The sequence below is a fragment of the Diuraphis noxia genome, unplaced genomic scaffold (assembly GCF_037042655.1).
Source record: "Diuraphis noxia isolate RWA-SAM2 unplaced genomic scaffold, SU_Dnox_SAM2 contig0002, whole genome shotgun sequence".
NCBI lineage: Eukaryota > Metazoa > Arthropoda > Insecta > Hemiptera > Aphididae > Diuraphis > Diuraphis noxia.
In genome coordinates, this window is record NW_028301712.1 from 45,837,816 (window position 1) to 45,863,709 (window position 25,894).

General features: G+C 25.7%; 1 protein-coding gene across 5 annotated transcripts in view; it reads right to left on the reverse strand.

The window, feature by feature from the left end:
* LOC149058528 (protein cereblon-like) overlaps positions 1-11,555 on the reverse strand; it is a 48,905-nt gene extending 37,350 nt beyond the window's left edge. For 2 of the 5 annotated variants that reach the window (XM_089221238.1, XM_089221237.1), the window contains exons 1-2: positions 11,184-11,554; positions 10,904-11,128 (exon numbers count right to left, since the gene is read on the reverse strand). The gene's annotated coding sequence lies outside the window, so the exon portion shown is untranslated. Of the gene's footprint in view, positions 1-10,903 lie in introns of all 5 variants that reach the window. The other 3 variants (XM_089221234.1, XM_089221236.1, XM_089221235.1) reach the window with 3 other exon arrangements.
* Between the last annotated feature and the right edge of the window lie 14,339 nt (positions 11,556-25,894).

Sequence of the window (25,894 nt, forward strand, 5' to 3'; positions counted from 1 at the left end):
ATGAATTAAAAAATATTGTAAATGCAGTTAATGAAGTTAAAGAAATAAATAAAAAAATATTAATTTATTAATAAATATATAAATAAATAAACAGACGAAGATATGAAAAAAATTATGGTTCCATATAGACAATCAGAAATATTAAGGCTGACAGATGGTACAAATACTCCAATCAAGCCAACTTTAGGTACTATATCACCTCTAGAAATAAGATCACCAATTAGAAAAAAATATGTCCCCAAAAATAATGACAACATCAAAAAATATACAAATATCTACCTCGTGCTAAAGATAAGCATTTTGGTATATATAATAATGAAGTTACTGATAATTATATGATTGGGAAAGATGTAGTAAATTTTAAATATGATAATATAATTGTAAATGGAAAAACATATGAAGGAACAGACGGATTATTTAGAATGTTATGCTATTCTATTTATGCTTCACCAGAGTATTACACACCAAAAGATTTAAATAATTATAAAGAAATATTAATTAGTACCGATTCATTATATCAAAACAATGATAGAGATACAGGAAGAGTTAAGTCAAGTAAAGGGGAAAAATATCTTAAAATGATTTCTCTTATTTGGAAAGAAATGAAAACCAATAAAGACGTACAAAATCAGGTAGAAACTGTTTCACAAGAAGAAGAAAAAGAAGAAAGTGGTCTAAAAAAATATACAGAAGATCCTATTGAGTATACATATATACATAATTTATGTGAATTATTAAAGATTATATTTTATTGCTAGTGAAGAAAAAGCAGGAAATAATAATTTTCATAATGAAAAAATTGATATTGTGCATATTTTTACTTCTGAATTGGAAAGATTAGCTAATACCTCACGAGGAATTGAGTATTTAAATCTTATGTAACAAGTTTGCCTGAAAAAATTGTAGAAGGATCAGGTCTTATGAATAATCTTTTAAACAATAAATTTATGCCAGAAATACAGTGGCCTGGTTATAATTATCTTGGTCCTTTTACTGATTTAGAAAAAAATAAAAAACCAGTAAATAAACTAGATGTGGCAGCAATGGAACATGATTATTTTTATAAAACATAAATTTATATAACATTTTGGAAAATAAAGCATGGGATAGATTTTTAGATTCAGATGTATCTACAGGTGAAAAAACAGCTGCTTTTGTCACCACAAATGCAATGAAAGCAATGAGATATTTTGGTATGGAATTTATTTAATTTTTTAGTACATTTTATTTATATTAAATGAATTTAGATTTGTATGATTCTCAAGTAAAAAAGCTTGTAAAAGCTAGAAAAAGCTCTAAAATAAGATTGATGTTGTTATTTAATTAAAACATACACAGATTGGTAATGGAAAAAACAAATTTAATTTAACTGATCGACAAAAAAGTAAGCTAACTAAATATAAAAAAGGGGTGAGATTAAAAATTACAAAATCTCAATTTGGAAATAAGGATAAAGTAGGTGGGTTTTTACTTCTTATTATAGCAGGCAGGGTTGGGCAAGATATTCAAAAAAAAGTATCATGATACATGATATATGATACATGCATTTAGTGTATCAAGATACAAGATACAAGATACATTGTGAATGTAGAAAAGATACAAGATACAAGATACAAGATACAAGATACATGTATCAAAGATACTTTTATATTTCCAATCGAATTGTATTTACTATTAAACTTAAAACATCTATACATAATTCACTGTAGTGTCAATACGTAAATACTTATAAAGTCATAATTATATTAAATAATACACTAAGTCAATAGGTAGGAACACATTATACATTTATAACTATTACATCACTATATAATAGAAATACACCAACGGCCAGTTGACACAGTCACACTGAAGACAGAACGAATAGTAAAATGTATAGAATGGTATAACAATTAACAATTCGAATAGTATACTGTAATTGCTTATCTTTACTTTTATATTCTATTTTATGCGGGAATACCTACACTGATAGACAGTTACACTCAAAATATCTAGGTAGCGGATTCATATTTTATGAGAATGGACATTTCAGTTGAGTGATTATCTATATAACTGTAGATACGTATATCGTATATGGGCTACGGATATACGGGCACCTTAATTTAATTTTATGTTTTTCAAATTATCTTACAGCTTTACAAGTTATAAAATCATGTGGTATATTTTTTCGTTATCGTTAATTTTAACTCGATTGCACCTGGACAATTTTTCGTAAAAATACAATCCACGATGAAATTATCTAATATCGAAAATCAAAATGTCTTGGTACTATTCAGTACATATTTTTACAATAAAAGTATCTTGTATCTTTTGGCAAAAAAGATACAAGATACTGGTATAAAATGTATCATGATACATGATACGTGATACTTTAAAATTATGTATCATGATACAAGATACAATTGTATCTTTGATACTGCCCAACCCTGATAGCAGGTATAGGAGCCCTTAGTGCATTAGCCGGAGGTGCTAGTGTTATTGCAAATACCGTTATCGATGCAAAAGATAAGAAATTAAAACAAGATGAGGCAGAAAGACATAATAAAGCAATGGAAGAGCATGTTAAAAATATTAAGACATTACAAATTGGTTCAGGACTAAAAAAAAATAAAAAATAAAACCATTAACTAATTATGACATTATTGAAGCAGGAAAAAATATAAAAAAATTTAGAGGTTGTTTTATGAAAGATGAGTTACCTGTAGTGCCTTGGAAAAATGAATGTGGAATATTAAATTTAAATAATTCAAATCAACCTGGTTCACATTGGGTGGCGTGGTTAAAAAATGATAAGACAAAGGTATATTTTGACTCTTATGGAGATTCAATTCCAATTAAAGAAATTGTAAATTATTTAGGAAAAGATAATTTATATTACAACACTGAACAATTGCAAAATTATAATGATCCACCTATATGTGGTCATTTATGTTTAGATTTTATTCAGAATTATAAACTTTAATAAATTTTTTCCTAATAAATGGAAAATATATTTGCTAATTATGGCCATGCTATTATCCGTGAACAAGATAAGGTGTATTGGCCTATATCTTCATCAAATCTTAATTCTCCTAATCAAATCACTACTTATAATATAAAGGAAGAAAATAGTTTTTTAAATATTAAAAAAGCAAAGTATCAAATTTCTGGCTCTGTCTTACAATCTTATGGTAATAACTACCCAGCAGATTCAAAAATATTGTTAGTTGATAATTTTGTTCCATTTTTGTTTGAATGGATTTGTGTTTGTAATTTTAATTGATAATTTTCCTGCATTTTTGATTAAGCGTATGTGGGTTAAGAAACATGGTAAAGAAATATATTCAATTGATAATGTTGGAAGATGTAGTTTTATTAAAGGTACAATTAGTTATTCTGCAGATCTTAGTGATCCAACAATAAATAGTGGATTTCAGGCAAAATTTACTGGAGGTTGCTATTTTAGTGCTGTTGGTAAATTATCTAATTTGTGTTTAGGATTTTTTAAAGATATAGAATATCCAATATATAAAGGAGGCTTTGAAATAAGTTTTATAAGAAGTTCTGATGATGATGCTTTATTTAGAGAAAAAAATGCAAAAGGTGATCTAGTTGGTGTTGGAAAAATTGTTATTGATGAGTTTAATATAAGGATTCCAATTGTGACTTATGCTGATTTGAATAAAATTAAATTGATAAAAGAATTAACTTTACTTTCCATAAGAAATGAATATATGTTTAGATTCAAATCATGGCAATATATTGAAGATAGAAATATTACTGGTAAAACATTAACTAAAGATATAACAAATATGTATAGAAATGTCCATAATCCTTTGTTTGCTATTGTAGCTTTTCAAACAGATAAACTAGACTACCAATATTGAAAGATCCAATACAGTTTAATAATTGTAATTTGAAAAATATTTGGTTGGATATTGATAGTAATAGATATCCGGAAGAACTATTGAATTTAGATTTTAAAAAAGAAAAATTTAATATTGCTTATGATATGTTAATGGATTATAAAAAAGTTTATAATAGATTACATCGAGATTTATCTTTAATGTATATAACTCTACAACAATTTAAAGATACCAGACCATTTTTTGTAATTAATATGAGTAGGCAGCCATCACAGATTTCTGGATCTAAAACAAGTATTGTCTTGCATGTAGACTTCAATGAAGATGTGCCTGTTAATACCATTTGTTACATTTGTTTAGTGTCTGGTACAGAATTTTTTTATGATATTCCCAATAATACAATTAGAGAAAATATATAAAAAATATATATCTTAAATAAATGGATTATTGTAAATGTAAATCACAAACTAGAAGTATAGGTATTCCTGAATTTATTTTAAAAAATAATAAATATAGGAGATTATCAGTATGTAAAATATGTAAGACAAATAAGAATAATATATCAAAGTCACCAGAACTTATAGAAGCTTATGAATTATTTAAACCAGCTAGAAAAAAATTTTGAAACAAGACATTTTATACAAAGAGGTATAAATGATACTTGACAAGCTGATTTGTACTGTTTTTATAGGCCGAAATCTAAAAATAGTGATCCCAATTATAATTTAAGGAATAAACATAATGAAATTAAAGTTAATGATAATCATAAGACATTGTATAAAGCTAATAATGGTTTTAAGTATATTCTTAATGTTATTGATACATTTTCTAAAACAGTTTATTCTGTAGCTTTGAAAACAAAAAGTGGATCGGAAGTATCTGAGGCATTTTCACAAATATTTAAACATAATGTACCTAATAAATTACATGTAGTTAAGGGTAACGAATTCTATAATAAAGATTTAAAACAAATACTAAATAATAAATATAACATAACAATGTATAGTACAGGTACCGATTAAAAGGCATCTATAATAGAACGTTTTAACAGAACATTAGGTGATAAGTTTAAAAAAGTACTTTATTTAAACAATGTATGGATTACTGAATTACCAAAGATTATTAAGACATATAATAATACATACCATAGAACAATAAAAATGAAACCTGCTGATGTAAGTAAGAAAAGTTAAAATGATCTACTGTCTACTGTTTATAACTATGATATAAGTAATTCTAAGCCTAAATTTGAAATAAATGATATGGTTAGATTATCCTCAATAATTGATGTATATAGAAATAAATTAAAAACAAATTGGTCAAAGGAAATATTTACAGTTGAAAATGTTATTAAATCAAATGTTGTTTATTATAAAATTTATGATATAGAAGGTACAGTTTATGAAGAAGAAATACTGCTATCATTATTATAAATGTGAATTACATATTTTAATTTATAGAATTTTTAGAATTAAAATTTGAATGATTATAATTTGTATCCGTATGGTATTGTATCATAATCTGGTAATATTATTCTTTTATCATATTCAAAAGAGAATCTTTTTGTAACTGTTTTATTAAGTGGATTACATGTTATTTGATTGTATTCTAGTTCTATATTATTATTATTATTAATTTCTTCAATTAATTTTATCATTGATCCCCATCAAGTTTTAATAAATTTTGATAATTTAAAGTAAAACCCTTTATAACAGTTTTAAATTTATTATCATTTGTTTTATAATAATAACTTTTAGAACCTGTAGATGCCCAATCTGTTATATATACATTTTCCCCTAATTCATCAGTCCATTCTCCCAATAATGTTCCTGTTTTAATTTTATTAACACCATTATCTATATAGAAAATAGAGTCGGTGTCAAAATAAACTACAGATATACCTAATTTATCCAACATTTTAAATAATCTTAATCTCGCACTAGATGTTGTAAATAAAGCTATTAAAATATTTGTATTATGAAAATTTTGAACGTAATAATCTTTATAATTATAACACATTTGTATCATATTATCGTTTAATAATTAGAATTTTTGTGGGTCTGTAACAAACTCAGTTTTTTTCATTTTTTGTCGTTGTCCAAATTTTCCCCATTAACTACCTAAACACTCTTTTGCTACAGCCCGTCTCCCTGGATTATATCCTATTTTATCTTTATCTAATAATATGCCCAATTTATCAAAAATTATTTTTATATACTCTTCATTAGAACTATAATTATGTTTTGAAGTTTCTAATTTAATTTTTATAAAATCCTAAACAAAGTCTTTAAATAAATCTGTTGATTTTTCTTTAAAATTCCACACCTCATAAATGTTTGTTATAATGTATCATTTTTCCAAAGCTTTATTAACTTCATGTGTTGTCCATGTTCCTATAAATTGTCTTTCGTTTTTAGAATGATCAAATCTTTGTTTTGACATAATCTTTGTCATAAATAATTATATTTAAATGGAAACGTATTTAGAAAAAAATATGTTAGTTTATAGAAAAAGTTACAATTATTATTCAAAAGTCAGTTTTTGTCTACTAGCTTTAAAATTGTTTCTAAGTACAATTGGTCCAATTGGTTATTTTTTATTACCTTTATTAATAATGTTTTCGTTATTAAACGGTATTGTAGAAATTTTTGAAAAATCCTTTAAGCTTTGTGAAAGAATTATAGAATACAGAATTTGTTATAAATTTTATAATCTATTGACATTGATGTATAAGTCTAAAAAAATAATCGATGATAGTATATGTTTAGAAGAAGCAAATTTTAAAGAAACTATTAACTTTTTCCCTAGAGAAAAATACTTAAAGCAGACACAATTTAACGGCTACAAGTATACAGTATAATTAAACATTATATTAATTTAATTTCTTATAAATGGGTAATAAATATTGTGTTAAATGTAAACAAAAAACAGATAATATTAATCCACATATAATTATTACTAAAAATAATTTAAAAAGATTGTCTGCAAAATGTAAAAAATCTAATTCTTTAAAAAGTTGTTTTATTAAAACATAATATAATTTAACAATATTTAATAATAATTTCTAGTAATATTATTATTTAATATAATATAATATGTGCTCTTAAATATACCTTTTTCCTACTTAATATCGACAAATGCCTGTAGTCTAATGGTTAATGCGACAGCATGCTCCCTATCGGTAGCGGGTTCGAATCTCTCTGAATTTTTTGGGGTTTTTAACTGTTCTAATAGTAATAAATGCCGCTGCGCGCTCTTCGTAGGAGCGATGTCAAATAATAATATCTCAATATTTAAATGATAAAAAATATGATTTAAATGTAGGTAATTGGTTCAAAGATATTTGGTTTCCATTATTTGACTATTAGTGACAAATGACATTTTAACCATTATACACTATGGTAATTCAGGGTGTATGGTGTTTACACTCTAAAGATATTAAAAATAATAAAGGAAATTTAATTAAAATTCTATAAATCATGTTATAAAATTTTATAAATGAATTCTATAAAATTATGCATTTTTTTCTATATTTATCGCGTCCGTAATTTCCGGACGCGTTATCAATATCACAAAATCCCATAAATTCCAATAAATTCTCAGTTATTAAAATTTCTTTTTTATTAAATAATGGAATCCATAAACTTATTTGTTTTTAAAACCAAAGAAGTTAGAAGATATTATGGGATTTTACAAAGGATCTAAAACTCACCCGTATGGGGCGAATGTTAAAAATAGACATGAATATAAAATCCTAAACAAAGTCTTTAAATAAATCTGTTGATTTTTCTTTAAAATTCCACACCTCATAAATGTTTGTTATAATGTATCATTTTTCCAAAGCTTTATTAACTTCATGTGTTGTCCATGTTCCTATAAATTGTCTTTCGTTTTTAGAATGATCAAATCTTTGTTTTTCGCCTACAGCACATTTATAACACCAAGAAAATAATAACTTTTCACTTTTTCTCATTTTTATTTTAACTGGAAGTACAGGATGATAAAGATTTCTTGGAGGTAATATTTTACATTTAATTAATCCAAACCATTTTTTATCATATACTTTTGGTTTAAATATTTTTTCAGGATGTCCAACAGGATAATAATCATAATAATTTACAGTTGGATATAAACTACATACGTCAATATAACGCATTTTTGTATTTTTTACTCTTAATTTTGTAGCATTTGTTCTACCTCCAAAGAAAGCATCTCTTGGATTAATAGGTTCAACTTTATCAGCTTTTTCCATTTTTTTGTATGTATTACTATTTATCCAATCACATTCCCATGTGGCCATGTTTCAACAAGATTAATGCATTTTTCTGATTTTTTTATTTGCATACTTCTGTAAATTGTATTTTCAAACAAATACTTCATTGTTTTATGATTTATATTATTTATAGTTTCTCTATCTTTATAGCATTTAGGACATCCATGCCAAAAACATCCATGATATTGATAAACTGTTAATGATTTTTCATCATAACCATCTACTTTAGATCCTGCTATTATTTTTTCACCACCATTTAAAGCGTGGCAGATATTTTTGTTATTAAAATGTTGTAACCATGATATAGATGGTTTTGAATAATTTTCATTCTTTTCTTTATCTAAAATAGCTATAGTATCATTTATCAAATATTTTGACCTATAGATAGCCATACAAACACTTGCTATGGTTATATATTGAAAAGGGTCAATATTAGCTATTTCTAAAAATTGCTTTCTGAATTCTAAAGATCCTCTTCGTAAAATATCTACATCTGAACTACAGTACATAGTTTACTATGATATCATCAGATCTCATTCCAGTATATATGGGAGTTTTTATATTTGGATTAAATAATCCAATACTTATTCTATCACCTTCTTCATATTATGCTGAATTGTTTTTAGCAAGGTTTACCATTTAATTTAAATCTTTATCTATATAATTAATTTTGTATTTTGTATTACATTTTTTTAGATTTTTTATTAATGCTTCTTTAAAATTGATTTTATATTCAGCTTAATGTATCCTAAATCTAGTAGTTTGGCATGCATTCAGTTGAACTACATCTATCAAATCATAAACATTTGGTCTTCTTTCTAATGAACTATTAAAATAACTTTCTTCAGTAAACAATGAATTCTCTAATTTACAGATGGGGTTTTTATCTAACATTTTTAATACAACTAGCTTTTTTATATTTTATATTAAACAATATTTTTTCATTTTACAAACATTTTTTATTTCATATTTTTTTGCTATTGACTTAGGTTCAGAGACTTTCATATGTTCTGATACAATAGTACGATTCTGTGATGACATTTTTTATTATAATTTATTATACACAATTTTATTTTTATTTATAAAAAAAATATTTTATTTTATTTGATATTGTTTATTTTTATTTATAAAGAAAATGTTTTATTTTATTTTATATTATTTATAGAATTACATTTTTAATAACAAAACTATTTTTATAATTTTATATTAAATGTTCTCTGTATTCATGTTATCCATTCTCTTTTTATGATTGTTTGAAGTCAAATGTGCACTATAACACCTTAAATACATTTTTTTTCCACATTCACGTATTTTAAAATCATTATTAACTTTGGTTTTCATACAAATTTTACACCACTTTTGGTTTTTACTAAATTCATCAATTTTCTTAAAATCTTGACATTTTGTACATAAATAAACTTCCTCTGATTTTAAATGGCATTATTTATCTTTTCATAAAGACTAATCATTTTGCTGTTACGATTCATTGTTTTATATTTATTTTTATTTTTATTTATAAGAAAAAAAATTTGATTTGTTTAAAAAATTATTTTTATGAGATTTTTTATAGTTTTTATTGTATACAATATGGCATTTCAGGATGTATTTTAATGAAAAATTGTGACCGGAAAAGCCGGTCTTTAACTTTGTCTATAGAAACTATCTATATTTAACACGTCCCCCATTCAGGGACATGTTATTATTGTCACCAAATTCCATAAATTCCAATAAATTTTATAAATAAAAATGATAATAAAATCATGGCCGCAAAAACCAGCCATGATTTTAGATATTAAAAAAGAAATTTTATAGATTTTTTAAATGAACATAAAATAGCATATAAGCAAATAGATTATAAGAATAAAAAAATAAATAATAATGAATATATTTTAAACGATATAAAAAAATCTGATTCAAGAACAATAAATTTAAAAAAATGGATTATTGGCAGGGATTAAAGATATTTTTTAACTGTTTAAATATTATAATAATTTTATTTGTTCATTTAAAAACTCTAAAAAAGTTTTTTTTCTAATTTAAACAGATAAGTTTAGATTTTTTGTAATGTTTAACAGGAAAAATAAAACAATTTGATAATTAACAGATAAGTTATGAAATAATATGAATATAATAATTATTAACAGAGATAAAATGGAAAAATGCTTGAAAAGCTTACAAATTTATATTATGAATTAATGTGAATGATTATCACATATGAATATAATATAAAAATACAAGTATAATGCAATGTTGCTTGATTAGCAATATATATGTATATATAATACCAATGTATGAATTAATATTACTAGTATGTAATAACTTAAGAGGACGCTACACCCGCATTTGTTGTCTCCGTCTCACAAGTGCATAACATTGCAAAAACTGTTTCGTGCGGGAAAGAACCGAGAAAGATACAGTTATAACTAAGAAACGAAATTTTCACCAAATAAAAAGGAGAATTTTGTCTGTGCAATATCGTTTTTATTTTTTCGATATCACTTATAAAAAAAAAATTCTTATTATTTTATAATATATTAATTTTGTGTTTTTTAAACATGAATAACTTTTTTTGTAATTCTGATATTGAAAAAATAAAAACGATATTGCACAGACAAAATTCCCCTTTTTATGTGGTGAAAATTTCGTTTCTTGGTTATAACTGTAGCTTTCTCGGTTCTTTCCTGCGCAAAACAGTTTTTGCAATGTTACGTACTTGTGAGACGGAGACAACACATGCGGGTGTAGCGTCCTCTTAATAAATTTAAAAGGCTCGTCAGCCTGTTACCTGTCAACTGGTGTCCGTTAGCGGCTTCGAACCAAAACGCTACCGTCTCGGGATGAACACACTTGTACAATAAAAAAATACAATCATATAATAATTAAATATGACAATCCCAAGAACGTGCGACTAACGAGCCACCAGTTGAGACGAATAATTCACTGTAACACATAATTCATGACACAACAACCAACAGAGTCACGTGTTTTTTGTGAGTATGTCTTGACCACCCTGAATTGGGGAATAGTAATTAATAATTTTATAATATAATGACAGTGATACTTACAAAGCTGATACAGTGCAAATATACAAAAAAAAAACCAGACCAACAACCACTGGTGAATAATGATACGCAACAAAATATCGAAAATAAAGGCGCGTTGTTAGAAAAGAACACCGGCTCGGACAGCGGCCGTACAGCTCGAGAGTTGAAAAGAAAAAGAACCCGGAAAGAACGAATGTAATAAAATTATAAAAATGTTTTTAAGTTGTTGGCTAGCCGAACTCTTATAAAAATATATAAGCCAATGAAAAAAAGGTGTAACATATTGCAGTACCACCTTGTAAAAATAAATAGCTAAAATAACAGGTTTTCGGTGGCACTAGACACATTACAAAAACGGATATTAAAACGGCAAACAATATTGAGCAAAAATAATACAAATTGAAGCACAAGAAAATAATACGAAAAATACCGTTAGAACTTAGAACTACGCACGCCGCTCACTATCAGCCTGATGCCCTGATATGAGCATATCGCTGGTATCATAGCCGACAGGGAGACAACGTGTGCAGTCATGGTACGACAACAATAATAACACTGGCGCTGCTCAATGGCGCGAGCAAATATGAAGTCATAATTCTTGTTTATATAAATAAATAAAACTTCATAATTACTGGTTCATGATAGAAGAATCATTCTTATAAATTATACATTACATTATTAGGTATTAAATTATTATAATTTAGAGAATGTATTTGTTTTATGATGATGTATATGAATATAGGTAGGTAGGTATTTAACAAATTGAGTTGTATCATCTGTTTTAATTGTCTTGTCTTATGTTGGTTCTAAAAACAATGATAATTATTTTTATATTGAATAGGTAATTGAATTGTTTATGTTTATAATGTTTTAAATAAATTTAATAAGTTATTATAGCAAAAGAAAAAAGCAATAAGAAGCTTAAGTTATCTAATAATTTATCACTGTTTAACACATTTAACTCGGCATTATGATCACACTTTTTAAGGATTTGAAAACAATTAAAAATGTTAAATGTGTTAACTAATATATAACCAATTGTTCTAACTAGAATCCAGAGAAATCAAAAAGGACGACAATAAGAGTTAAGAGATCACAATACAGAAGAAAAAACTTTAATTTATAGATAGATATCTTTCTCAGTATCTATTTAATTATACATTATACTACTTAATTGTTTTAATAATTTTAAATGTCCATTGTACATGGAGCTATATACGGATAAATAATATAATTATAAAATTATGAATGTACTATGTGATCTAGCGGACAAGAAGAGCGCAGTTGGACTCTCGATAAGCGTCAACCACCGAATATTTGGCTTCACTACTAGAACACGAAGGATATATGCAACGGCCTCTCTATATTACTCTATGGATGCATACCAAGTCGAGAGATATTTTTGTTACAGGCCATACTGATTACTGGCTGTATAGGCCACATATTATTTTTAAGCATAGGACGTATTTATGGCTATGGATAATAATATACGATTGGGTCTAGCGTTCCCGATTGATAAGGACAGGTTTATGATAATATATTTTTATCCCATGAACAAGTTATTTTTTTATTTAAAATTTAAAATATTTATTATACAGTTTTTTATAATTGGTAACAAATAACAAGTTGTCGATGTCACAGTGCAACATAAAATTTAATAAAATATACATCATTAAAATTACTTCTCTAGTTCTCTTTAAATTTCCAAATTTAAACATCCAACATCAAACACGAAAAAAATTCGTTATCGTTATTTAATTGATAACAATTATTATTAGTACACAATATATATATTATGTTAACTCAAAATGATTACCTATCGGTCATCGAATAGGCATGTAATCATGACAAAATATATATATATTTCGTCATGCAAGTAATATTAAGCCATAGATAATATATAATGGATAGGCCATCAGCATTGCCTTCTCCGCGCGTTCCCGAATGATAAGCTACTGTGTAATACATTTTTTATCCCATGAACAAATCTTTTTTCTTTTTTATTTAAATTTAAAACAAAATAATTATTTTAGTTTATTTTAGCCAGTAGGAGCTTTTAATTGGTAAATGGAAATTAATAACGATAAGTCCATACTCCATAACACAGTATAATATGATAAATATGAAATATAAGAAAATATAAATATATACAAAATTACTTATAATAATTAATTATATTTGTATTTAGGTATAGGTAATAAGTGATTTGGTTGTAATCTGCCGTGGTAACAATAGTCAATAAAATATATAAAATAAATTAATACCCGCGAATGAAGGTAACTTTAAACTTTAAACTGTATTTCTGTTGAATTTTAGATTATTCAAAATTATGTTTTAAAGTCAAACAGTAAACGACAAATTTAATGTTCAACATTATTATTTGTTTGATAACAATTATTAGTAGATAGTGATAAAATTAAAATGGTTTCCTGTTGGTTACTACTGGTAACAATGGTATAGACGGGGCACATACCGAAACTTCGCGAACGCTGCCCCATGGGTATTTAGTATAGGGATGTCCTATTCATTATATATTATCTATGTATTAAGCGCGTTTTCGCGGAGTTAGCGAGAGCAAACTACAGTTTGCTCGACTTTGCTGATTGTTTACTGATATGGCATATCAAATTTGTTCATCGCCAAAACGCGTCTAAAAGTGATAATTTCTCTGGTAAGTGGTAACTGGTATGCATTATCACTTAAATAAATCATATCATTATTATCACACAAAAAGAGACAGAACTGATATTATAGTGTTTTGTAAAGGAGCGTTTAAATACAGGAATGCACCGCTCATGGTCCACATGAGCAATATGGTATCGTCCACATAACGTAGATATTAGTTATCTAACGTGTTGATTATCGATTATCAGTGATTTAAGCGGCAAACTTAAATTTTGACTAAATACGATATTATTGTTATTATTTTATTGTTATTAAATTATATTTTGAAATATTTTAAATTTATACATTGTGATTATTGTTTTTATTAATATTACTATTGACTAAAACTATTCTATTATTATTAAAAATGTTATACCAACACAATAGAATAATAAATATTATTATTATTAGTTAGCTCTTATCAGTTACTAACGTTATGGAGACGATACCATATTGCACATGCGCACCATGAACGGTGCATTCCTGTATTTAAACGCTCCTTTTTGTAATGCCCATTGGCCATGATTGCGTTGTTTGGTTGTTTCCGTTTTTATAATTCCGTAACTAAGAGGGATACACGTTGCTAACATTCTATAAGATTACGGATACGGTACAATTTCCAATACTTCAACCGTTGAGGGATACATCTTAGATCATATATTACAGACTGGATAGAGCCATTGCCTATCTCTCCGTGGTACGAAATCGTGTCATCATAATACGGATTACACTTTATCACTGCGCATGCGTAAACATTTTATCAATTGTTTTTATTTACATAACGGATAGTAGTGATAATATCGTATGATTGATTATTATGTAAATGTTTTATTTTATAATTTAATAATTATTATTTTTGTTTCATTACCTTAAATAATAAAAAAATTAATACATGAATAAATACATATTATAGATATTTTTCTAATTATTTTCATATTTATAAATAAATTTACTTTTATTATGTTGTTTATGATCACAAGTGACTTGTAGTTCAGAGAATTTGGATGGCACTGCATTTGGCTTTAAAGTTTTACGGCCCTCAATATAACAATTTGACTCAAAATGAAAAGAACAAATTTTCCTATTATTTATTATGTCTTGTTCACAAAACCCACAAGCATTAAGCCATTCTTGTCGTATTAATTTATTTTTGGGAAATCTAGGAACAATTGTATATGATCAAAATGCATAAAAATTATTATTACTATTTATAATAAAATATTATTACATTATAATATAATATATAATTATTACTAATTATTTTACTCACTTATGTAACGACATATAGCAGGATTCTTATTCATAGATTTTAAACATTTAAAACACGAATTTCTGTTATTACTTTTATTTTTGTCCATTTTATATAATATTAATATATCGCATTAAATATTAATATAAAAATTAAAAACATACAATTATTAAATAATAAAATAAAACAATTGCATAATAATCAATCATACGATATTATCACTACTATCCGTTATGTAAATAAAAATAATTGATAAAATGTTTACGCATGCGCAGTGATAAAGTGTAATCCGTATTATGATGACACGATTTCGTAACACGGAGAGATAGGCAATGGCTCTATCCAGTAATATATGATATGATCTAAGGGATACATAGTAACCCGATCAGCTGATCAAGTAAGGTACCTACCAGAAACACAAAACAACTTGAAATAGTCGTTTAGTGATAGCACCAAACGTTTTAATAAACAGTAAACAGTTTTGACACAAAATTATCGTCTAAACGGGTTTTAGTAAACTGTTTGCTCTTGGTACCTCCACGAAAATGTGCTTAATGTTAGCCTTAAGAGGACGCCACACAAAAATACAAAATTATCTTTATCTCATGACAAGATAATTTTCGATACCAAAATGTTCTTATCACTGTTTGTTATCAATTTTCAAATTAAACATTAAAGCAAAAAACAAAATATTGAACATTAGTCATTAATAAATAATATAAAAATATGATACAGGCCTTTTTAGGCTTTAATATAAGTTTAAGACATCAATTAATTGATTTAAACATAATATTCACAAAATATTATGTTATTTTTATTCAATGTATATTATAATATTATTAACAATTTTATTTTTATATATGAATACGGAGTATGGACAATACATACTATAATGATCAACTGTGTTAAAATTTTTAAATTAATTAACATATAACCTGTGTATTAATAATTTTATATATATATTTGTATACAATATGACCAATGTTTAAAAATTTGAATAATACTTTAAATTTTATTTTTTTATATATTTGACCAATAATGTGTAAAAAATTTTAAATAATACTTTATTTAATATTTTAATTTTAATTGTTATATATTTAATTATTGTAATTTTCCTTTTTTTCTGTGGTTTATTTTTCCCTGGATTTTTTTTCTTGGCTTTTTTTCTGAATACCTATGGTAAGAGTTTGTTACAGTTTTCATTGACTTAATCTAGGGCAACATTTGAATTTGATTATTATTGATGTTATTTGTCACTAGCATGGCAAAAATGTTAATCTAAAATAGACCAAGTTCCCGAAAAATTTCCCATTCTTTTTGTCCAATATTGTTGTCATATCGACATACTGTACGTAGGCCTATTTTTTTTTTATAATATTATACTACTTAGTTAAATTGTACTAATAAACACTAAAAATGTTTAATTGTGATTTTCGTTCACGTCAGTTTAAAAAACAATGTACATTGCTTTGACATCCAAAATCCCAAAACAGTTTTTTTTATAATTGCAACTTTTATGAATATGTGGTTGTAATATGAAAACTGTCCTAATTGAACACTTTTAAAAAGAACACACGTTTTCAAATTCCAAAATAAGTATGTTTTTATATTTTATACTAATGATTTTAAGTTATTATTTTATTTCTGATTTATGTGTAAAGCAATATAAGAGGGTAATAGTGTAACATAATCCACTACAATTGTATAATAATAACAAGTGTATTGCAACATCAGAGATTCAGAAACAAATATCAATTCTGCATCTATATTAATTTTTTCTGATGTTGCAATAAGTTTAACATTTTTATATTCTTCAAATTTAAAATCAATGTAATTGTAATTGTAAATTCAATATAATTACTAACTAGTAATCATCTTGTGATGACTTTATGAAACATAGGTACCTAAAAACTCAAAATTTAAAAAAATATATTTAATTATTTCAAGTTTAGTAAAATATTTCATATTCATTAATAACCATATTAGTGTGTAATAATATATTAAAATCAAAATTGTTTATTGATAAGCTATTACTAATTTTCTAAATCATTTTTTTAGCTTAAAATAGTTTTATAACATATTAAACATTAGATTGAATGTTTATAGAAAAGAAATGCCAAAAGCATTTATTATGTCTATGTTGTGAAAATTACCTTAAAACATATAATGAATTAGAATCACATTTAAGCATAGAACATGCTGTTGATGTAGAAAAAGAAACTTTGTTTTTTAAAAACATGACAATATGAAAGTTTAATTTTATTATAAATTCATATAAATTGAATTTTCTAAAGAAATATGAACTGACTTATAAAGTATTCTTGAACTGGAAACTAAGTATTGAGTAAAATACTCTGAGTCAATATGTATTATGTGGTACTTGTGGCAGAAAGAGAAATAAAAAGCAAAAATTGTATTCGTAAAGAATATTTTTGCAATAGATCATATTCTATGTCAGAGGTTCTCAAAGTGTGGGGCGCGACCCTTCAGGGGGGCGCAAGCCAAAAACAAGCCCACCCATTACATTAAAATTGGCCTATTAATTAAAATATTTTATAAAAAATACATTTTATTTTAAAATAAATTTGTAATATTAATATTAATATCAATATTTGTTGTTTGTTTTTAACATTTTTTTACTCTAAACATGACTATTAAAATTATTTTTATGAGGGGGGGGACTCAGGTCTGGGGTTAACTAAAAGAGGAGGCCTGGCCTGAAAAGTTTGAGAATATCTGTTCTATGCAATCAAATACAGAAGAACGTAAAAACAAATTACTCTGTTGGTGGCATATGAACCAAAATTGGAGCAAATATTTTAATGAAAAAATTAAACATAAAAGTAAAAGAGACCTAGTAAAGACACTGTACTCTCTACCACTTTTATTGAAAATACTAATGAATTTAAAATTCAATTGAAAAATTTTCATACAAATCTTGAAACGACACTGATACCTTGTCTTTCCGCAGTTATTTTTTTTACATATTACCTATGCACCAAAAAAGAAGAGTTGAACATTCTGTTACAGAAAATACCCTGGAATAAACACTAATGTGACATTATAAAATTTGCACCGTAAATAATTTATATATATATAAATTATATAATAAATCTAATGAAATTACAGACGATGGTTTAAATAATAAATCTTGTAATAAGTTTGTTGTTAAGTTTTTTACATTATAGGTACATTTTTTGTGAATTCTTGTTATTTTAATTTGATTTATTAAGTTTTAGATTCTGATTTTTTTAAAGATGCAAGTGAGTTGTCATTATAATTTAGTAACAATCACATATTGTACTGATCTGATAAGTGATAATGACATTACTGGCATTACTAGTATAAGTTTTCAAGAATTGTGTACTAATGAAGGTCTTAATGTACATAATAAAATCTACAGTTAAGTATTTGATGCTTCGAAGAATATTAGTAAATATTTAAACATTTAATTATATAATATTATTCAAATTATAATAGGTATTGTTGGCTTCTAGCCAAAAATAATTTTCAGCGTTTTTCAAAGAGATAAAAGATATTGAGTGTAAGAATTTGAGCTATGTTGCGCGTGGGTCTGTGAAAAAAACAAATTCACTCTGATATCCTCTTATTGATGAAAATGAAATTTTTCAGAAAACTAAATTTTGAAAAACACTGTAAATTATTATTGTCAATAAATTGTCGATCAAATTAGTATTTGATATGAATACTTATTTCTATAATTTTTGTTTAGGAGAAGACAATTATATTATTGCAGATATAGCAGAATTCAATCACATAGTTCAAAAAGTTCTTGTAAATAAAAATACAATTTTAAATCTATTAAAAAAAACAAATATCAAAATCTAGAGCAAATAAAAAAACTCTAGCAAGCTGGTTAAAACATGCAAAAGTGCATTTAAACAGGCAAAATAATATATTGTAAACATTGTAAATAGTAATATGAAAAGGTGATTTATTTTCTTGTTAATTTCAAAAAATGTATGCTCTAATTAATTGTTCAAAGACAAACAACTCAATTCAATAGAATAACCTTTTATAGCAACTTTTTAAAATTTTTGTTTGGTTTTAATATTTTCAATATCGATCATTAAGCACAAAACGAATTACCTACATGTATTACAATGAACTATACATTGAACATGGACAAATCATGTTAAAATAATGAACACACTAATCTTCAATTTTATCGATTGACAGACGTCAAATTTTATTGCTATTTTATACGCGTTTGTAATCGTAAGATATCGTTTATTATTTATTATGTTACCTATAGATCTATACGATTTATAATATAATATCATCATGAATTTATTTTTATTTTTTTATATAAATTTAATTTCTTAAAATATAAACCATTGTGATTTGATGAGAAAAACTCGTGTGAAAGTATGAGTTATATTAAATTATATAAACATTAAAATTAAATTTTTTTAATCAAATTGCATAAGTTTTCATTTAAAATTAAATCGTCATAAATTCTTGTGTACCTACATGTAGAAATAATTACTTGGATAATTTATTTCAATAAAAATATTAATGTAAATATATGTGTTTTTTTCATAATTTTAATAACGGGTACTTTTGTTCAGGAAACTTTTACTGTCTACCAATAGCATAGAATCCTTATAGTGAGCTAATATTTACAATTTTATAAATTTAAAAAAATTATTGTAGTTACAATAAGAATCATTTTTACAATTGAGTCATTGAAATAACTTTAAGAACATATTAATTATTTATTGGTACGCGTTTGATTGAGATTAAAGCTTGTATATACTGTAGTATGACGACTCAAGTACTTGGCGAGCTCCAAGCATAGTAATTATTATAACATTAATGATAGATACAAACTGAACTACTGGCTACAGAATGTAAACTAAGGTCTAAGATTGGAAATAATTATTGTGCGATCCTCATAAGAGATAGGAATCAAAAAATGGTACACCCAAAACTGAACCTATACAAGCTGGTTTTTATTGTTCTCAGTTTTGTGCATAAACAAGCGAATTGTAAATTTAAAAATAAGCGGGTAAGTCGTGGATGTCGCTCTGCTGTACTGTAGGTTACTGTAATGGATGGGATTAAATTTGAATGCAATGATAGGTATCATTGTATACGAAAAACGATTCTGAACGGAGATGATTTGTCTGTCTAGGTAGGATATATTATATTTAAATATTGTCATATATTCTATTTTGAAACAAATATTTTATTTTTCAATTAAGACTCATTTTGCATAAGGCATGGTTAATCAATTAATGTAGTTATCATGTAGTTATCATAATTCATAATACCTTATATATACGAATACCTGGTTTGAAGATAAATCGTTATCATTACGCGATTTCATAAAAATTTAAAACTTGAACGCTCAAAACATTTTTCCTATAATGACGCTTCAAATTTTCTCTATATATATCCTCTTCTATTCTACGTCCCTTTTGTACATTTTCCAAGCCCCTCCTATAAATGAAAATAAATTGATCATCTTTTTTATTGATCATCTATACTATGCATATACACTATACAGTTTGGTATTCATTTAATATATATGTTCTAATTATATAGTATGTAATTGTTTTAGAAGCTGTTCATTCATCTCACAATAATTCAGAAAAAACAATTAAAGAAATTGAATCTGTAGCAAGTATTTGGCTAACCAAAGCAGGGGAAAGAGCAAATAAGACTATCGTTTTAAATGTTAATATTAATTAATTTAAACATAAAAATGTGTTCTTACTACTATTTAATATTAACTATTTTTTTTTCTTTTTACACAGAATATAAAATATATGAGTGTTTCAAAGTTGATTTTGGTTTATTTTTTTTTAGTAAGATAGTCTTAAATATTGCATTTAAATGCAAGATTTATAAATAATAAGTTAGTCCATATATATATATATATTGTATGCAAATATCATAAAAAAAATATAAAAATATATGTATATATATTATATCTCTATATAATCTAAAATCAATTAATATATTCACAACCAATGGATATGAGTTTTATTATTAATAGAATATGATATTCATCATCAAGTAGTATTTTGGTAAACATGTATAGGAATAATTATGAGTTATTCATATATTATTTAATTTTAAATACCCAAAGAATATTCTATAAATAATTCAAATTACTATATGAATATTCCTATAAGACTATTTATAGTTGATTCAATGAGACCGAATATTCATGGACTATCTATAGTAGACTCATTTTGCAATTTTTTCCTAATACAGTAGGGTCTCGATAATCCGAACGAGATTGGGGAAAGGGGTCGTTCGGATTAGCGATTTGTTCGGATTACCTATGGATTAAAAAAAAAACATCAATTTTATTTTTATTTAAAATATGAAATTTTATTTTTATTTGTATTAATCGTGTAAAAACTCGTTATTTCAAAAGACATTGAATACATAAAAATATTAATATTAATTATGAACTTTACCATTTAAAATATTGATTTTTTTTTGTACATTGGTTCCCGTTATGAATTGGTAGCCTTGTCCCACATAATTGAAAAACTTTATTACCGGAAAATATTATTTATAAATACATACATAATATGTACATATTATGTAGTATGTACATATTATGGCGATAAGATAATTCTCAAGCCCGTTCGGATTACCGCGTCTTTCGGATTAGCCTGTGTTCGGATAATCGAGACCCTACTGTATATGCATATTCATAGAAGATCTTTATGTGAATGAAGAATATTCTTTACATATTGCATATATTCTTAGTGAATATTCTATTAATATTTTATTAACATCCACGTGTTACTTGGGTAGCTATTTGAAGCAAAACTTGTGGAAAACTTGGTGTTAAATTTTATAACCTTAGATATAAATACAAACAATATTATGAATTTTGAACTACAAAATATTTGCAAATATTCATGGTTTTGACGAATTTTTGTCAATATTTAAAATTCAAATGCTAATAAAAATTTAATTTGACATTTTTTTTGTGATAAAGATTGACAAATTTGTAAGGAATCTTGTATTAAATTTTCAAAGCTTAGATTTAAAAAAGGAATTTTTTTATGAATTTCTAGCTTATAATAATTTACGAATTTACGTGATTTTTACGTATGTTGTCAGAATTAAAATTTAAATGCTTGTAAAAAAAAAATGTGGCTATATATTTCTTTTATTTTTCAACTGCTATTGCAAAACTATATTATGAGCCTTGTATAAAATTCTCAAATCTTAGAATTAAAAAGAAAAACTTTTATGAATTTCGATCTAAGATGATTTGAACATTGCCGTAATTTTTACGTATTAAGTCAATATTTGAACTTCAAATGCTAATAAAAAAAAAAATCGTGCCTATGTATTCTTATAATTTTTTAATCACTTTAATATTAACTTATTAGGAACTTTTTATTCAATTTTCAAGTATTTTGATAAGGCCAAAAATTTTTATCGACACTTCAAAAAAAAATTTTCAGACATATTGAAAATTTCAGTCGTCTATAAATATCTCAAAAAAATTCAAAATATTTTTAAAATTAAATCATGTAAAGAAAATGCCAATCCTAATAACTGGTAAAATTTTCAAGTATCTAGGACTTATACTTTTTGAATAATAACAAATATTTAAAATCGTTTCAGGATAAATCGTTATCGGTACGCTATTTCGTAAAAATTTAAAATTCAAATGCACTTAAAATTTTTCCTATAATGATGCTTCGAGTTTTCTCTATAGCTACTTGAAGGAAAACATATGGAAAACTTAGTGTTGTATTTTTAATCCTAAGTTATAAATGCAAAAAATTTTATGATTTTTCAACTTCAAAATTACTTGCAAATTTTCGCGTTTTCGTAGGTTAGGTTAGGATCTTCAATTTTACATCGGAAACCACCCCCAAAGTTTGAAATCGAAGCATTATTTCGACTAGTTATGCTGTACACAGACACAGACACAAAAAAAAAACACACATCATTGTAAAATCAATACATTCATTACTTCGTTCAGAATCTAATATGTGTGAGAACGAGTTTCCTCTGATGTATAAACAGCTATACTGATGTAAATAATAATGATACAGAGTATTTTAAATTTTGAAATATTTTAGAAATGAGGCCGTCGATCAGAATCGTGTGTGGGTAATGTCCAATGTATATTTAATCGTCGTAGGTATATCCGTTTAAAGTCGTTTGGTTTGTTAGAGGGGCAACAGCCAAATTTTGGTTGTGTATAGTGTATGTGTAAAAGCGGTAAAGCACTGAGTGCAATTATATACGGCTTCAAGGATTTTTCCGCGTACAGAATACAGATGGCGTTTCAATTTCGCGTGTTGCCAAACCACCCACCGCGCTGTATAGTATATAGTACTATAACAGTATAACCCCATCTTATACGACTATTCACCAAGGCGTGGGGGAGGAGCTCTAAATCACCGGTCCGTACTAAGCCGACCGATAAATTTATCGTAGTCACACATCGTGATGCACTCGGTCAGTGGTCTCTAAACGAATCGGCACTCAAGTGTGTTCATAACGTCACAACCCTTATTTGTTCACAGTACGCGCAGTGCACGTCATACCGATACATATAATTTCATAACTGTACATCATATGCACTACGTGAGTATAAAATCTATTCGTTGTGTAATATTTTTATCATTATTATTATGCTGGTTAATGGTTATGGCACCTATTTTATAGTTGTAGGTTTTAGTTTTTTAGTTTTTGTCGATTTTAGAAGACGTTCGATTTTTTATTACAATGTATACAATTTTTATTTCGAATACAACTATTTACATTTTTTTAGTATTTTACTTGACTAAGTGTGTCATATACTTAAAGAATATGAGCGGAACAATGAATATTTATGGTTTTACATTGATATATATTTTTTTTGTCGGAAGAGGCCTTTTCTATTAGAAAAGATAATACAATAATACAATATGTATTATGTAATGCATCTATATTGTATAGCTAGGTATATAATAAAAATAATAAAAAACGAACATTTTTAAAATCATACTATATAGGTATCTAATTGTGAAGTTAGTAGTTACCAATAAGTAAAATTGAAAGCAACTTAAATAAATACAACATTTATATCAACTAATATTTTTGTGGTAAAATTTTTTAATCATTGTTATAACCCCAGCGGGGCATGTGGAAGTGCTTGTCTTTTTTGAAAATGTTCACAGTAAACTTACATTGGTATCATAATCAAAGCAGGTGACTGGTGCGACCAGTCAAACCTGTGCTTTCGCAAACCCACATCTAAACAATACAAGTACTAGCTTATTAATGGATTTAATTCATTTTATAACTAGCTATACCTAAAAGTTAATTTATGTTTTATATATTGGTATTGTAATTTCATAGAAAGTAAATGAATCATTATTACAGATAAGTCATTATTTTTGTTACACGTATTCATACAATTTTACGATGATAATTGTTATACAATATACATTCAATATGTAGGTATACAATATTATTACTTAAAACTTACCTACTTTAATATTAATACTATACTTTCTATTCTTTACTATACGGCTGCCGTATTTTAATTATTTTGTGATAACTTTGGTGTCTTTACTATAAATTAAATAAAAATATATGCGTATGATATTGTTTTCTCAATTTCATTATTACGGAAAAGAATAGTAGGTAGGTATCTTGGAAATCGGGAACACAGTTATTGTCAGATATAACTGATATGTTGCTATTATCGGTCGGGTTCACTGAACTTTGTATAATAATATTTTCAGTGATTGTACGAGGTGATTATATCTCTTACCTGCTATTTTTCAAAGATACGATTACAATATACCGTTCCAGGCTTCCGTAACTTTAAATCACCAGCAAAACATATTTATATTATTTTTAGATTCTATAAGTATTTTTTTACTATCGTGGATATAAAAATAATTATGATAGGTATACTAATATAATATTGAAATTACTTCATATTTTATAGAGGATGAACACGTCATAATTACACATACTATATAATTATTCTAGCCTAGGTATAATAAGACGTAGGTAATCCGTCACAACTTCCAACTCTCACTGGTCACCTTCACGCTCATATGTTTTCTAGAGTATTTGATTATTATATATTTGATCTAAACGGTAATAGCCTAATTAGGTACTCCAAATAAAGGTTATATTTTTTTTATTAGTGTAACTATGATGAATCTACGAACAAAAGTCAGGTTTATTTATTATACATTATGTCGTACAAGAAAACATTAATGTTATTAAAAATAATAGCAATAATTTATAATACAATTATTACAATCAATATTATAGGTAGGTACTATACAAATTAAAATATTACATACAATATGACATCATAACTTTTTGCTCAGATTGATTGTTACTTTTAAAGAAAAATAAAATATACAAAAATAAAATTTCAAGTCATACCTACAAGAATAAACATTAATCACCTTGGCTGTATTCTAATATTATGTCCAGCTTGAGTTAAAAACTCTTCAACACTTAGCTCGGAGTTATGAATTCCTAACCAAAAAATTATAATGTCATATCTTATGTAACATTTTAATTTTTATTATACCTACCTAACTATAACATTGATTGTAATAATTGTATTATAAATTATTGCTATTATTTTTAATAACATTAATGTTTTCTTGTACGACATATTATGTATAATAAATAAATCGGACTTTTGTTCACCAGACTTTTATTACATCGGACTTTTTTTACCGGACTTTAGTTCGCCGGACTTTTAGGTAGAATACCAAACTATGATAATACCTCAACAATTATAAAAATATAATTAAGATGGTATACATTACAAAAAAAAGTTATACTT